This window comes from Falco punctatus, assembly GCF_963210335.1.
Source record: "Falco punctatus genome assembly, chromosome: 8".
Classification (NCBI taxonomy): Eukaryota; Metazoa; Chordata; class Aves; order Falconiformes; family Falconidae; genus Falco; species Falco punctatus.
In genome coordinates this window covers 11,999,959-12,014,055 of record NC_137588.1, presented here as the reverse complement: position 1 = coordinate 12,014,055, position 14,097 = coordinate 11,999,959, and the positions used below count along the sequence as shown (strand labels likewise).

Here is a 14,097-nt window from a genome sequence, read left to right as displayed (position 1 = left end):
CTGGGGAGGAAGAAAAGAGAAGAGGATAAGAGAAGAAATGCATTCATGTTTTTACCAAGTAATTCAGTATTGAGGACAAATTGTGTGAGTAAATTTGGACCTTTAGCAGTCACGTTCTAGGAGAACACCAGAATAACCAGTGTCATATCCTCAGGAACAGGTCCGCTAAATACATTGTCACTGGTGGTTTTCCGCTGGGTGTAAGATCATAAAATACCTGTTGCAAATATTTATTCTGCCTCCAGATTGCAATAAAACATGAGGCTATGGAGTTATTCTGTCTCTCATTCTCATTAAATTCATAGATGCACATAGCAGTGAATACCACAAAGACTAAAGGGGGAAAACGCCCACCTGTCTAGCCCAGCTACCAGCTAATTTGGCAATGGACCCTTATCTCTGATGTAGCTACCATATTACAGATTTATTCTGTAGCTCCATTTCTCTGACATAATAAATGCTTATATATTTCACATAAATCACCACATTGGGCATACAAAGTGAGGAGATTCAACCCTAGACCTCCTAGCACAGGCACTCTGAACAGAGTAGTGCTGCAGACTCCTCAATCAGAATAAAATTATAAAAGCCACATAGGTGCCCTAATTCCCAGGTGGAAGTGAAAACAACCTTCTACAAAAGCCAGTTTACAAAATCTATAGTCCCTGTTGGAAATGATACTTTCAAGAACTCAATACATATGCAACCAAGAAACATAAAAACACCACTCTTTCAAAAATATATGGTATACATAATGAGAAATACTATATTGCGTGGCTGAACAAATACGGTTAGCGCTATGGATCATTGCTTGAGCTTGTATACAAAGCTCGGGTTTTGCTCCTAACCAGCAAGTGTCTGCATATTGACCACAATATCCAAAGCTCAGTGTCACCTGATGTGTCACCACAAAGCTGCAAACCCTTGCTCACTTCACTGTAGTTGATAAATTGTCAGATGAGGATGGCCACCTAAGAAAACACCATACCACTAGCTGTTGTCAATGATGCTGGGAATTGAATCTCATCTGCCATCTTTCATGGCTGCATTTTACAATTCTGATTATCACTTGGTGTACACAAACATTTAACTCTTTTGTATTATTCCTGTTGATTCTCACAAAGGCAAGCAGCACTTGATGGAAGAGGTTCAACAGCACTGTAGGCCATCACTATCATTATTTAATTCCCCTCTGTTCCCCTCTTTGCTACTTCACAATATAGTAAGATGAACTGCATAGAAATTTTTAGGTGAGCTTCCAGAATTTAAAACAAACCAAAATTAACATGATTACTATATGTATTAATATAATGCTATCATTTTAAAATCAATTTTTCTTTTCCATTTGAATACAAATATGTTATTTTTCTGACTTGATCCTTTCTTAAGAAAAAAAAAAAAAAAGAGAGAGAGAGAAAGAGACCAAGAAACAAATAGTCCTTTCTCTGTAACAAGTCGTCTTGAAGAAACTCTTACAGATGTGTATGAACATATTTCAAATAGATGACACGTAGGTCCAGTAGTTAAAGTGACCAAGTGATCAAAGAATTCATTAGCCTGTCAAAAGTTCCTTATCAACCCAGACAGATGAAAAATGCATCTAGAATAAGGAATATATGAAGAACATTCTATTTCACAGACAAAAGTAGCTTTTTATTTAGAAGTTACAATTTTAAGACATTCTTTGCTCTGATTTTGCTAATTAATAGTTTCTTGCTGTCTATGCTGATTAAAACACGGCAGCGTTATGCTTGCAGTATTGTCCTGACACTTTTAATATAGGAAGAGTAGAGTAGCACAAGGGAGAGTGATGAGATGCATAAATATGCACAGATGTCATACTAGCTAAAGTAACCCCTGACTGTTTGTGATAAAGCTTCAAGTGAGGTTAATAAATCAGCATATTCTTTATCTCATTATAAATTATAAGGATATAATCAAAAAGCTTCACTTATATCCAGGAAGGATCCAAAGCTTAGATTTACAATTGAATCTAGATGAACGTGGAAATAAGTGTTTATAAATACCTTTCTGCATCCTTAAATGTGTTAGCATTCATTGTTCAGTCACCTATTGTGTTTACTTTATGCAAATATTCCAGCAAGAAGTTTGATGACAGAATGTTTATACAAATATAAAATTTCAGATGAGTTGCTTTCTGTAAGTATTCTAACAATTCTAACACAAAGATTCATTGAAACAGGAAACCAAATCTCCATGCGGTTCCTGCATGCTACCAAACAGCTTTGATTTCAAATAGCAAATATTTAAAATTAATTATACACAAGCAATTTATACTCCAAGAATTCTCCACACTGTTTGCTCCACACTGCTTGATGCCAAATAATAAATACATTTGAAGACATCTTAAGGCCTTCATGAAATTCAATTTAATAAAAATCATTAAAGTGCTTTTTATTAGTGAGCTATTCATACACATTGCTCCTTTCAACACTAAGAGTATGTCTGAAATAGGAAAAAAGGTAGTAATGGTTTTAAATGGCCACAGCAGCACTAATAGCCTAAGTCATGATGATGAAAACAGTACGGATGCCAGTATGAGCTACTGAACACAGGCATGTGGACGGAGATTTTAGAAAACCAGATTGCTGAGAAAAACCTAACAGCGATACAAGTTCCATAAGGCTGAACTTCCCAAATAGAGATCACTAGCTAAAAGAGGTAGAAGCATGAAAATGGTACTACTGGTTTCTTACCAGTCCCTCTAAAGCGTTTTAGTGCAAGTGGAAACTTCAAACTCGATGTGAAACTTTCTGGTTCTTCCTATATATCTATTTTTAGAGTAAAACCAGGAAACCCTGCTCCCTTCCATCCTATTTGTTATGAGATTGTAACCATTAAATGATCTCATTTAAAGATAACCTCATGGTGTAATCACATGAGAAGGAACTGCACATCCTATGGTTTTGAGAACAGACTCCACGCAAAGAAAAAATTCAGGTGTCAGCAAACCTAGCATCTCATTTTTTAACTTTATAAAGTTAACCCTTAAATTCTTAACTGTGCAATGATACCCCAACAACTTCTCAAAGACAGAAGGCACATCCCAAATCTGACATCAGCTACTGCTGGGGTCTAACCACTCCTGTCAGAAAGGGAAGGATTAACGCTGAATTCCAGTAGTGTAAAATTGGTCTTTAATTAATCGGAAGGAAATGTTTTATCCTCGGCCACTAACCATCACTAGCCAGAAGGTTTTAGACTAATTATTTTAAAACATCTTACAGAAAAATTAACTACACAATTCTAGTAACAAGAATCAAAATTTATGACCCTTCACTTCGTGGGGCAAAACCTTTTCTACTTCATAATATTCAATTTAATAATACCTCTTATAAACCAGTTCATTCTAACAATAAAATATTAACTGAAGTCCTTAACATTTCCCTAGATTTTTCTCACAGCATGTCAGCCAAGCTTGGCATTTACTGGAAAAAGACACTTAACAAATAGCTTTTTTTTTAATTGGGTTTTGTTTGTTTTCTTTTTTTTTTTTTTTTGGGGGGGGGGGTGGGGAGAGGGAGTGGGGCAGAGGGTGTAGGGGGGGCGCAATATAATTTTACACTTTTTAACTCTACTTACCCTGAGGCCTTGGGAAGGATTTCTGTTCATTCCGATGCATTCTGGCCATCACACTTTTGGGTGTAGCCATGGAAGTTCTCTAGAAGGTCTGCAGGCAGAGGAAAATAGAAAACAGACTTGCTTTAAATGCAGGCACTCCGCACTCTTTGCTGTTTTGGAGTCTGAGTATACAACGACTAAGCAGGTTTGTACAGTCTGTACTCTGTCTGGCTGGTAGAAGAGCGCAGGGAAGATCACTTCAAGCCAGATTCTTAGACCATTGCTACATTTGCTGTTGCCCACACAACTATAACCCAATGGGCAGTTCATCATCCTCCGGCACAGAGCAGAATGACAGCGTAAGGTCTGATTTCTCATCTTTATTTAAAAGTGAGCATTTGCAGACCCTTCTCCAAGCATGACTACTTTCTGGTAAACCACATCACTGTTTAATGCGTTCATGTATCAGCTTTATCTTGTTGCAAACCAAAATTTCTCATGTCCCCAGTTAAAACAAAACCCTATGCACAGCTTATTTTTAATTTATTTAAACCATAGCAAATCTGATACAGATAGACCTGCAGTTTTATAAGATGCAAAGAACTATTTTTTTTTTCCTTTTTACAGTAATGCAAATCTACAGTTATCCCTTTGACTTTCGGGGGTTTGCTGCGAGTTCCCTCTACTTTTTTTTTTTTTTTTAAATGATATATGGTTTTGCAAAATACCACATTGTTTTAATACGTTAGGCATCATGTTTCACATACAGCACAGAAACATCAAAGCTTTCATGTGCTATTTGTTTCCACAGTTACATGATGGTATACATTCTCATATATAAAGGACTCAGTTTTAACATCCTGACAGAAGACTTTGCAATGGGATTGGAAATCAGGCTAAAAACTGGAACCCTGGACACACTGATTCCTTAACCATTTCACTACAGACTTTGATTTAGAGCCCTGTGCCCTAAAATGCAGCATTAAGTCCCTGCCTGTTGCACAGGAATAGAGGTAAAAGAATAAAAAAATCCCCAAACATTCTTGTAGTACGTTAGCTTTGAAAGGGATAAATGCAGCAAAATTTGTGCTATGGTGCAGACCTCAATTATTCTGCTACAAGAGACAAGAAAAACACTGCTCTGGGATTCCTTTTAAACCATTTTTTCTCAGCTGTGCATTATTTTGTGTGATATATTACACTGAATACGAATGTCACCTAACCAAGCATTTGGCATTGCTATTCCAAGCACAGCTAATAGATAAATACAGCAAAGCCTAGAATTAAATTTTCATTTTGTAATTCAATGTGCCCATTTGCTGATCAACAAACTTTGCTCCTGAGGAGCAGAACCACAAAGGAAGACTTTAACTGCAACTTATTTGTCAAACATCACTCACATGCAGTCTTTTTCCTGGCTGAAAAGCAGCCACCAAGTGTCCCTTACCACTAGCTGAGGCAAACACATTTTTGAAAATTGCATTGTATGCTCCATGTGGAAAAGCAGATACGTGATTTCTCCCGGTTTCTCCATAGAAGTACATACACAAGAAATGCTGCTCATGGTTTCACAGCCATTAGCTGATATTCATGTTCCCTGAAAACTGAAGTTTGGCTATCACAGAAAAGGAAAGTCAACTAGAAAAGCTCAAACATTTCAACTGGGTTTTTTTAAAACGAGTCACTGAGATTAGATTTTGCTAAATACACCATGGAATATTAAAGGAAACTAAGCCAAAAACTCCTGTTAGTTGCCTGTTACATTTCAAGTCAAGAGTGACAAAATAGTCACTTCTCTGGTTTGAGTCAGCTTTTTTTTAAAAAAAAATTCAATAGCTAAACTGAAAAAAAACATTTTCTGAACTGCTGTATTTCTATCAACCAATTTTTTCCTCTGGTCTGAACAAGATCAACAGGATGGGGATTACTGGTTTTGTGCATGAGTAAATAAGGCCTGAGAAAATTAAGTGCATCTTAAACGATTAAATTATTGTTTTAAAATAAGAATAATCATGGAAAAGATTATCCCAGTATTCTCAAGAATTACACGTGTTGGCATTTGAGTGGTACCTTGTGTACATTTGGTGGCTTCAATTTTCACTAAGAAGCCGCAACTTTACAGCTGCAGACCAGGTACGTCATTCGGATGCAATGTTAGGTCACAGGTGACTACTGCGCAGAGGAAAAAGCACCAAGACTACACTGAAATCTACTTGAAATTGTTTTCTTTCCCTTCTATGATAAAGGCTTTATTTATAAACAATATAGCATATTTAGGAAAAGAAAAAAAAAAACTTTATCTTTTTATAGGTTTAACGAATCTCCAGGAATCTATATAATTCCATACAAGAAAGATTAAGATAAACACTTTTGCTTTCCTCACACATTTGTGGCAAAAGCTTTTAGACTGAGAGGGCTACATAAAGATAAAAAATAGCCAGAGTTAAAAAAATCCAAACAAAATCAATACTTTTCTTTCATTAGCTATTCAAATAGGCAGTCAATATCACGTATAATACCTATCTATCACCAGTGAAATGGAGTAATTTTGAAAAGATCTCATTCCGATCTGAGTTTAGAAAAAAGTATTGGGAGAAGTAAGAGATGGTTACTGTCAAAGTGCTACCGGCTACTGATTATTAAAAAAACCCAAATAGTATTATAGTAAAATTAAAATACCAATGAATAATCAGAGTCCAAAAGCATCACTTGCCTTGGTTCAGACTTGTAGGCATCCTCAGGTTAAAGGTCTGCATTGCTTTCCTCTTGATGATGGGATCTCAGCAGCTTCTCTGCATTCACTCCAATTGCGTCAGCACAGATGAGATACTTGGCTTGAATAGAATGCCTGGACCTGGACCTACGTTATCAACGCCGCTTCTCCTGCCAATTGTTTCAAGAAAAAATTCAAAGACAGGACTAGACTGGAAGTAGATTATAACCCCTCTGAAGTTATAATGGGTTTGAATATTCTGACTGGGACTGTGAACTGGATAGGACTGCTTTGCTCAGACCTCCGCGCCCACACCGAATTCAACAGCAGCTTCTCTGTACTTCTGAAGTCAGATTTAGACACTTCACTTTGTATTCCTCAGCCCAGGAATCAAAAAGCATCTTCAGAGTTATAAAGGGCTTTTTGCCTTTAATTTAGTTATTTTTAGTATCAAAAGTATATTAATTTCTGTGCTAAATACAAAGTCAAACATCTAAATCTACAGTTCATGCAGCCACATTCAGTACTGTACATGGGCCTTCTGAAAAGAAATCAATAATGCCGTTTTAACTAATCTTCAATTTAATAGAATTATTTAATTGCATATATTTTTATTTTGGAGACACACATAAATTTCCATCACCAGAAATAAACTTATTTAATTGTGAATAAAACGTAAATAGCCTCATCAGACAGACGTTTACAAACCTTTAAATCAATCAAACTTTTATCCCCATGGTTTGTCTCTGTTCAGAATATTTAATCTTCCTGTGAAACACCCAGCCAGCTAATACCCTGATACAGTGACAGAGGTTGAAGTTTGACTTACACGTTTAAGTTCAACATCTGAAGACAAGAGATGCTGGGTATTGAGATTTGCTGCCTCAGCATCTTAATACACTCCCAGCCAAAGCTTGCCAAGATGCTTTAAAGAAAGGCAGCTAAATGTTTAGGGGGGCTGAGATGGCTCGGAAGAGCTGCAGCACCTTTTCATGTGAATTATGTTGCCATGGCAAAAGCAGCCCCTTTTCAGCAGGTTCCTAAATTCTAAACACTTAGTCATCACTGCGTAGTCAGTCCCGAGAGCTAACAACCACTCATTAGTAGCAGTGGAGGATCCCAGCACAGGGACAAAAGAGCACCCAACCAACCACCAGGTGATTCACATGAATCAAAGTGTATTTCAAGCAAAAAGAACAGCTGGCAGGTGGAACAGTAAACAGATTTACAAGAAAGTGGCCATACTAGTGGATGACAGAAACAAAGTGGCATATGGGAAGAGAGGAAGGTACAAAAAAATGTCACCAGAGATTTTAGGGGGAAGCTCACCAGCTACTTTGATCACATTAAGAAAACTGCATTGAAAATCTTCACCCAGAAAAAACCAGAAATTTGTTGGTTCCCCTACCAGGGAGGTACCCCGTATAATAAAATGCAGAGTATTATAAGAAAGCAATGTTACTCCCTGAATAGTCTTAAAATAACCCGTTACTTTGCACCCATTAAACAAAGAGAGATTTAGACATGAGGAAGCAATACTTGTATGTGTGTTTTGTACAAAAGCTGTAGCTACACCAGGAGCACACGGTTGTGTAACATGCAATAGTAGGTAGAGAGGGATGTATTCAATATCTTCCACGTATTGCATACACGGTTCTCCAGAGCTTAATGCAAAGACAAATAATCCCAATCATAGGCAACTGCTGCTATCAACAGCATCAAGAGCTCAAAATTCAGCTCAAAGAATAAGGAAAGAAAAATCAATGCCTTGTAGATTTATTTCCTACATTTACCTAGTGTGATATGATCAGACTACTTTAAGTTGCATATTTAAACATGCATTACTCACCAAGAATTAGGAAGCACCATATTTATCACTTTTGTTGAAATATGCTCCCTTGAACCGTTTGACATTAAAATTAAGGTGTGCACTACACATATTAATTATTCACATCTGAGACAAAATTACTTATGCTGTTTTACAGACATGCAAGGTGATGTCAGTTTTAGTCAGACCAGCATCAGTAAGACAACCAACAAGCTAAACTTAGGTTCAATAGGCCGCACCAATCACTTGCACATTATTTTAGTCATTTTGCTTGAACAATCAGATTATACCTGCATTTCAGTCTTTCACAATTTAATTAGGCAAAGCCTTCATTCATTCAGGCCGCTTGCACAATTATGGCAGATAATACAGGGATGTAGACAAAGATGAAGAATAAATCAAAGCTGACATGATGCAGAAGAAAAAAACCGAATTAGCATTTTCTTTTTGTCAAAGAGGCTTCTTCCCCACCTGCTCTCCCTCTCCTCCTCTTGGGCATCTATCTAAGCAGAGTATTCACAGGTGTTGACAGCTTGGCAGATTTCTGTTAATTTTTCAGATTTGTAAACATCCAGCCTTTATTTAGCTGCGCTGCCCACCAGGTAGAAGCAGCTTTAAAGCGCTGCCGTTGATTCACGGGGCGCTCCAGGGTCACTAGCCACAGCGCAGCCCCTCCGAGCCCACTCTGTGCAAGACCCATGTGGGCTTGTGAAGGTCAGAGAAAAAATTTCAACCTCTAGCAGTTAAAGATTCAGGTTGAAAACCGTGGTGAGCTAGAAAATTCTGCCAGCCATACTAAAAAAAGAGGCAGCAATTTTAATACAAATAATTTTGCTATTTTTGCTTCTCTGAATGCAGGGGGAAACTTCTTATTCAACAAGCAATTTGACTGCGTATTCTGTATGCAAAACAGGTTACTCTGGTTCCTAGTGTATTTTTTTTGTAAGCAAGAGGCAGACAAGCAAGAGTGAGAGGGAAGGCCGTGTAAAGGGTTAGAGTAATTACTTCTAAGGTCTGTTACAACAGCCTGTAAAAGTGTTATATGTTGACACAGCAGCTACTTGAAAGCCACATTTGGCTAAGCAACTGATACAACACAATTTCAAACCACTTCTCAGAAATTCAGGCACACTCAGCGTTGTTGGAGAGAGATGAGCTTCTTGTTCGATTTATTGTTATTTCTTCAAGTATTCCAGAAGTGAAAGGGAAACCTCTCCAAAAATTAGCCACATCTGATTTCAAAGTAATTTGCACAGAGAAAAATACTGATTTTCCTACATTTTTAGATGTCAGATCTATCAAAATTTCTCAGACAGACAAGGATTAAAACTCATGAGCTGGAAACTGCATGGCACAGCTTTTAGTACAACAGCCCCAGATTCAATAAAATAAGCAAATTACTATAAAAAACTTCAAGAGTGGAAGGAAAGAAACAGTCACAACTTCAACAGAGTACCTCTGAGCACCATCCTTGGGCAGGTGTTAACCCAGCCACAGGGGCTGGGAATTTCCACATTCTGCTCATGCTAACGCTGTGCAGTATGAATGAGAACAGGACGAAACAAAAAGCGCACAGACACTACTGTGTACACTGCGGCATAGCAAGTAATTACAGGACACTTGTAACAAAAATAGAAAAATTAGCAGAAAAGATAAGCCTTTAAGCTTATTAATTAAGAGACCTGTACTTGCTATATGCTGTAGCTATATAAGTAACTATAGCTCTGTCACTACGGCTGCTGCATCAGCAAGTTAGGCACGCACATATATTCACATAGAGAAGGAATGTATGTACAGTTCTCCACTTGCCAGCTCCAAGACTTCAGTGCTATAGGCAGTCTCCTGCAGCATATAATCAAAATACTTCATTGTCTGGCAGTACCAGACCGAAACCTCTTCAAAATCTGCATGACTTCAAGTGTACCAGAAGAATTAAAAGGAAGGGACCAGCTAGGTCTCTCAGCATACAAGAGCCACAAAAAATGCCCCACGCCTGCCGGGAAATCTCATTCCCTTTGAGTAGCCACAGCCTGGTGTTTTGCAACGTCTGTTTCCATTGATGTTTTCTCTGAAGTTTTAACATGTGCACCGCTCTCCACACTTACAAAAGGATACCTTTGCCCTCCAATTAAACCACACTTTATTTGTGTTTATTTCCATCTCTCTGCTTCCTGCACTACTAGCTCAGGACTCTTTACAAGTCAGATGTTCAGACGAATGCACAGAGCTGGGATGTAAGCTGAAACAAGCTTTTCTTTCAGTAACAAGAAGCACAGCAAGTGATTGATAAATGAGAGAAGTACTGATGAAATCCACAACAGGTTTCCATTTGAATAAGAACATCGAATGGAAGCAGGACAGTTCGTTGAACACCTGAAATTACAGGAAATTACTACCAGAAAGCTTCTCAAAAACTTTTTAATCACAGACAGTTTCCTTGGCCAGTTTCTGGATCACTTTTTTTTTTTTTTTTTAAATTGAAATAATTTGTAACCGACTACATCTCTCATGACCTTGACAACAGATACAGCTGTATTTCAGCTCTGGACATGTTTTCTTATGTGTACTATTAAGCTCACTAGAAACATCATCTGTTCTTCTGTAAAGCTTCTTCCAGCATACATTAGTAGGACAACAGGTAGCCATCAGCATTTGAGTCCAGAATTCAGAATTAAAAAACCTAAAAGGTTCAAGCACTCTTATATTAGTACCTGGTTTATTTGAAAGGAAAAGCTCAGCTAATGAAGCAGGTTTTGGGGGCTTATTTCCAAAATGCCGAAGAACACAGCAGGATTTCTGGTGTTGGTGCTTGATGACAGTAATGACAACTCAGGACATTTTCACATTGTTTATAAGTTGTCCAGATTTACATAAATACTGCCATAACTATGTTGTGCTGTGTGCTTGAGAGCCCTTCAGCAACCTTGCCAATCTTTTGTGATGAAATAACATTTGATTTTGATCCTCTAGGTCTTCTTGTTTTATTTCAGAAGGTTGCTTTCGGTTTTACTGTGTGCCTTGGACCCATCTCAATTTTTATTATATTTTATTTTTTAAGAAATTGGAATCTCAAAGAAAAAAAAAAATCTACTTCAGGAATGACATGAGGGGTGAGCAGGATGTTACCAGGCTATGTAGACCTCTTGGACTGAAAATAAAACAAAAATACACAAAGACGTGAAATAACCTGCCCAACACAGATTAAGGTTTTTAAAAAACAATTTGAAAAATACCAGAAAAGAAAAGACAGGAGAGAAAAAAATAACTGCAAAATCAGACTGAAAGGATTAAATTTTGAGCAACAATTAAAATGTTCATGCTTTCAAAAATATTTCAATCAGAATTTCTTTGGTAACTTATTTAAGATTGGATCTTCAGCATTTAAACTGAAAGTCTCAGGAATCCAGAATCCTTCAGCATGTATCCTTGCAGTGCTGTAAATTTAAGCTTAATTTCCATTGATTCTGAATATTGAGATATCAAAGCATTTTTCCTTGTTAAAATAAAAAAATTAAAAATATGTTATTAGAGTTGCATGAAGATCAATGAATATTAACATGAGATCATTAAAACCAGCAAGGACAACTCTGAACACTGATTTCAGGGAGGGTTCACCTGATACTTCTATTAGAAGACTTTAACTGTAAATCCATTGCAGAAACAGCCTTTACGAGTTAGACCTCTCTTCACTACATGCAACCAGAGTATCAGATTCATATGTCCACTCCAAAAAAGCACGCTTGCTGCGTTTGTAAGAAATTAAAGATATTGCACTTCAAAGTATTGCAGGGCATGTGTAATGTGAAAAGTCAGTGGGCTTGTTTCTGTAGTCTTACAAACATGTCCACAGGAGTGACAGTGACAGAACCAAAACTTTTGGATAAGCATCAATATATTTTTTTTTAAAAAGGATTTAAAAAAAAAAACAAAAAAACACACACACTAAATCCACATTAAGAAAAAAAAAAAAGTATTATAAGCAGACCAAGCTTGAGAACAGACCCAGGCAAAAATTTGTCACTTTCACATGTGCAACAGTATTACTTTTACTTTATTTCCATCATTTTTGCTTCTTTGAATCTTCTTTTCATGTAATAAGCTTAAAGGCTTTGGACTTTGTCTTCTTCTGACCCAAATATATGGTGCTTCAGAAAATATTTTTTTGGAAGACACTAAAGAAAAGATATCTCTTGAAAGTATCAGAGATTCAGTTGAAAGTTTAAGATCTGAATCTTCTAATGTCTTGGGGAAAATAGTATAGCTGGAAATACACTGAAATGCAATGCATCATTATTTGTCATGTATATTGTAGTCACACCCAGAAGATTCAGAAAACTCAAGCAAAGGAAAAAAAAAAATCTTTAATTCAGAGATTTCATTCTAAAAAGAGACAAGAAGTAACAGTATGAGGTGGGACTAAATATGCTTGACTATAGTAGTGTCTGAGATGACCTCCTGCCATCCCTTCTACACCCAGTTCTCCTAATGACTCACGATGTTAAGCTAATGTCCTTGTGCACATAATGGTAGGAACTGAACAACATGGTACAGCACACTACCGTTTCCCTCACCACACCACCACAGCTCAAGAACACATTTCATTACTGAAAAATCCATTTCCATAGATGGTTATGTATCCTCAGAGCACCGACACAGCTTGATGGCTTTGGGAGTGGAAGAGGACCAGAGGGAATCTCTAGTTCTTGTAATTAATTTAGCAGCGCTAATCAATAGACTGCCCTTCTTAACCAAAGGTTTTAAGTGTCTTTTGGTAGCCAAGGTCATCTACAGGCTATTCCAGTCATACTGATAAAAACTCTACCTTGCATATCTTATTTTGGGGTACAACAGAAACTTTCCAAACAAGAAGTGTTGTACATGGCTAATACGCCAAGCCAAATCTAGGGCCCTACTTCAGCCACTTCCGAGATGCAAAGCAATCATAGATCCAGTCCTTCACGAAGGACAAATATCCACGCAGAAAAAAACATAATTAGATGTGATACATCTAAGCTTCAGTGATTCACAGCTACTGCAGGGACTACCCCAGCTATGAACAGCTGGCACAGAATAGCACAGCACAGGACTTGCACCCTGCTTGCACTTAGGCTTCCACTCACACTTGTATCTAAGCAATGTCCTGTGAACACACAAACCCCGTTTCATTTAGAATCTACCCTCCAGGCAACGTAAACTTGATGCTTTGTTACTTGTTCATTAGCACAGTATTTCTTCATGAAGTTTTGCTTCCAATACCAAATATTAGGTAAATTCAGTGAACTCAGTTCATTTCCTTTCCTTAAAATAAAAATACAACAGCAATGACAAGACAGTCGCACTGCTCGGGATACCACAACTATAGTGCAGAGCCATACTAATGATAAAGACTGTAAAATGAGGGGTGGAAATCAGCTATGTCAAGGCAGTCTTCACCAGCTAGAGCACTGACCAAATTAGTCCGTTATTCTTTGGCTGCCTGTATTACCACATGGTTAGCAAACAGCTGGAGGGATTGCGCATTATTAGTTGAGTACCAGTCACGTATGAGTAATACTTTACTCTATAGAAAGGAAGAGCTTATGGGTAAATAACTACCTGTCAGCTTCAGCAATGAATTGCATTTAAGGAGAAAATCTCCCGCCCAAACCTGAAGACTGAAGTCTGTATCAAACACAGGCTTTGGTTTGGTCTTGTGACATTTAGCACCCCGCATGAAGAGGAAATCTACCTAGCTGTTTCATTTGCAAAGAAAGAAGCATGATGTAAACTTTACCTTCCCTTTACCCAGGTGTATGGGGGGTGTTTTAGAACACAGCATTCTTTAGAGATACGAAGTTTAACATTTCCATTTGCTCTGATATTACCAACCTAACAGTTCCTGTAATTCCACTCCTACTCATTCACTTCTGCAGTCATTGCTGTCAAGACCTTTATTTTTTCCCCATACAGTTAAAGCTTCTGCTCTAAAAAGTTT

The 14,097-nt window shown here is 37.5% G+C and overlaps 1 long non-coding RNA gene across 1 annotated transcript in view; it reads right to left on the bottom strand.

Annotated features, from left to right (window-relative positions):
• LOC308068655 overlaps positions 1-13,712 on the bottom strand; it is a 63,157-nt gene extending 49,445 nt beyond the window's left edge. The window contains exon 1 of the long non-coding RNA XR_013930048.1: positions 3,604-13,712. This is a non-coding gene — a long non-coding RNA (uncharacterized lncRNA). The remainder of the gene's footprint in view (positions 1-3,603) is intronic.
• Positions 13,713-14,097: the final 385 nt, after the last annotated feature.